The sequence below is a fragment of the Myotis davidii genome, unplaced genomic scaffold, assembly GCF_000327345.1.
Source record: "Myotis davidii unplaced genomic scaffold, ASM32734v1 scaffold1639, whole genome shotgun sequence".
Taxonomy (NCBI): Eukaryota; Metazoa; Chordata; class Mammalia; order Chiroptera; family Vespertilionidae; genus Myotis; species Myotis davidii.
In genome coordinates this window covers 171,836-175,804 of record NW_006290315.1, presented here as the reverse complement: position 1 = coordinate 175,804, position 3,969 = coordinate 171,836, and positions in this window count along the sequence as shown.

Sequence of the window (3,969 nt, the reverse complement as noted above, 5' to 3'; positions counted from 1 at the left end):
AACTGTTTCTGTGTGTAGTTCCAGGAAAGAGAAACAGAAAATTCCACAGGTCCATTAAAGAGAGGGGTAACTACTCTCCAAAAGCAAAATCTTCCCCTCTTATCCAAGAAGACCATCTGATCTCTCAAATCATTGTTCAAAAGAGCATTTTCTTCTCTTCCAACTCATCTCTGTTTCTGCACTGGACTAAGTCCTGCAGTCAAAAACATTACTTTGTTAAGTAATCACAGATTATTACAGGAAACACACTGAAAATGGCCACTTTCCGTTTTACCTTTTCCTCTTAGTATGTTCATTAGTAGTTAGTGAATGTCATTAACAACATAGTTCTTCTCACAGATACAATTGTAGGTTTTAGAACAATCAATATTTGCTATTCTCGTTGTGGCTAAAAATGCACATTCTCCTCTCCCGAAGGTCCTATTCATTATTGAAACATTACTGTAAAACAGAAAACATGTGTAGTCAACTGTTTACTTCTGAAGCTTACAATAACACAAATCATAATTTTTAAGTCAGTTGCCTACAGACCAGGGTTACACAAATGTTAATCATAACATCATCACTAGCACGTTGTCTTTGGCTCTTAATCCATCAAATAGAATCTCACTCAGCCTCTTGATTACACCCACAGTCTCCCCTTTTATTCCACTCTGGAAAGTTTTGATCAGAAGGCAAAACTACCTTGCAACACTGCTATGGGATTATAATGTAGCAAACATGTTTTATTACATTGATTTTTTCAGTAAAAGTGAGAGATTAAAAAGAGAAGAATTTCTATAATACAGATAACCAGGTCTCATGTGTATATACTCTATGGAGAAAAAAAGTAGAATTGGATTATAGTCAGAAATGAGGTTTAATCAATCTTTTTATTTGCTTTGTTTCTTTTTCTTCCCAGTTCCATAGCTAATCATTAGCTAAAACATGACAATCCGTTGAAAAATGTCTAAAAGCAGGACTTCTACTTAAGAAAAGTGGTGGATTAGGTGCCAGAAATCTTTCTATTAAAAAAAATAAAAGATGCTGATTACAAAAAGATTTAAACTTTCTTGAATAAATGTATGAACTGGCAGGCAAGAAGCAAATTCACACGCAGGCTGAGTTATTAAGTAAAGGATGGGAACCCAGAAGAGTGAGTATGCGGAATAAGGAATTCCACCCACCGTCCTAAATAGAAGACAAGCTACATAGGGCTGAGATGCCAAAGGGATATATCTTCAGTATAAATAGCCTCGACTTGTCTTCAACCTTAGGTTTAAGCAGAAGACCAAAAGAACAAGCCCACCTAAGAATCCGAAATCATAAGCCATCCCTCATGTAATTTGCTTTTGCAGGATAATTTAAAAATATTAAAATCTGCTGCGGGAAGAAAAGGAAAGAAACAAATAAGATAAATGACACTAAACAGCTTGTGAGGCATGGGCAGAACACATAAGATATGTTAGATGTGGATAAGTACGTTAGTAACCAGGAGACATGTTGAGATATAGATACAGTAAGTAGAGCTTATGTGTGCTGAGCATAGAAAAGGAAGAAAGAACCATCTAAATACTAAATATACACAAAATAATGATGCACATAATACTCAAAATTCATGAGGTCTTAAGCTCACCATCCATTGGTGACACTTATTCTGGCCCCTAAAAAAACAAAATCCATGGCTGCTCATCAGATTAACTGGAAAGCTGCAGCTGTGGCCAGGCTTAACCTACTCCTGCACCCCCCAATACAGGAAAGGTGTGTGCCGGCCACCAGAACCTTCTGCCCATGACTCAAACCTCAAGTCGGGCTCTAGAAACCACACCATCATGAAAGGGTTTTGCAGCAGGTTGAGTCAGGCCATATGAAGACTGTACAACCCAGGGTTCAAGTGATCCCTTCGTTTACTTGCACTTTATCCTAAGTGTGACAACCTACCCAACCCCACCCGAGTGTGACAAGCTATCCCATTTCGTCCCCTTTGCAGAGCGTGATCGGTTTAATTAACCATGCAATTTGAGCCTCTTACTATGGCCCATGAGCCTTGTGCTCTGTGACCTCTGAGATAGTTTGCCTGGAGTAGGTACTCACAGGCCTTAGTTACATCAAGGTGATTTCCTGCATAACATCTTGTGTAGGTTTGCAGCCCAGAACTACTACATGACTTGCAGGGCCCAATTTTAGAATTAGAAGTGGCCCAGATTTATAATGCCCCGAGGTATCCAACAAAAGCAGATTATTTCTTGAGGAAGTCGCTGTCTTCTCGGTTCTCAAATAATTTCCAGAACAACTCAAAAAGGAAAAAAAACTATCACTAAACACTACAAAGAAAATGGCATTATGAATGGCAACCAGCAGAAACAATAGATTAGTCCCACAAAACTTCAAATATTAGAATGATCACATATCAAGGATAAAATAAGATATTTTCAACAATAAAGAATGTAACTTAAAAAAAGAAAACATAACACACAATTCCTAGAAATAAAAATATAATAGTTATGATTTTTTAAAAATCATTGAGCAGTTTGACAGCAGATTATATCTTAATGTAAACCCAAGAGTTTACAAAATACTACACTTCTAAATAGGACTATGGGGAAGGTGTCTGTGTGTGTATAAAGGCTTAGATTTATATTTTACAAATAACATATAATCATAGATATGTAAACTAAAAAAAAGAGTTTCAAATGAATTTTGGGGATACTCAAAATATTCATTTGCGGTTATGGGAGGGATAACTATGGCTAAATCAGGATGATACAATCATTTCATATCACTTTATGATTTTTAAAATTCTGTGTACCTCATAACACATTCTTCTGAGCATGTGTTTAGCATCATAATTTTATTATTAATAACTCTACATGATACTTCTCTTTTTTAACTATACTTCTTAAAACACTTTCTTAGTCATTCTGCTTATTCTTATCAATAACCTCTACTTGAAAATGAGTTAAGCTGTGTGAAATGAGAGAAGGTACATTTTAGAAACAATACTGCCAACGCCAACACCGATGTCATAGCTTGGATGCATTTCAGAGACTTACATTCCAGATGTGCCCTTGTCAATCCATTCCCATTTATGTTCCTTTTCATTAAATGACAATCCAATCCAGTAGTTATTTTTATAAGTCTGGGATTGAAGGAAGGCCTGTAAAGGAATCACAACATGTGTGACTAAATTTCTGTCAGTTAGATGAATGGAGACAACAGGAAAAGCAGCCAGCTGAGTTGGTGACCAGTCCTCTGCTGCTCCCCACATCATCCTATATACCTCCTTTCCAGAAAGGTCCTTCTACCCTCAATCCTTGTATTTTAATTTTCCAACATATTTTTCTCCTAGTACATCATTTGTATCAAAAATGGCTGCAAGAGCCCTGGCCAGTTTGGCTCAGTGGATAGAGCATCGGTGTGGGAACTGAAGGATCCCGGGTTCACTTCTTGTCAGGGGCACATGCCCAGGTTGCAGGCTCAATCCCCAGTGTGTGTGTGGGGGGCGGGGGTGCAGGAGACAGCCAATCAATGATTCTCTCTCATCATTGATGTTTCTAACTCTCTCTCCCTCTCCCTTCCTCTCTGAAATCAATAAAAATACATATATTTTTAAAATGGTCGCAAGTGTCATAGATTATTTAAAACATAGGAAAAATTAAAATCTAAATATCTAACAATAGGAGACATAAAATAATTTGATACTTTATGAACTGATTCAAAAGCATGCTCCATAAAAATATTTAAGGATATAGAAAAATAATTATGCATATTTTAAGTGAAAGAAGGAATCTTCAAAACAAATATATTAAAATAAGAGTTTGTGGGGAGGTGTACATTACAGCCTTCAGTCTCATAAGAGGAAACCTTGCTATAGTTTAGTAGTTGGAAGGAGTAGAGGAATATGGGGGAGAATTTAGAAATATTTACTAGTCCAAAAATGTAAAAACAAAGTGACATAATACATAATGTCTAATTAAATGACTAAATGTA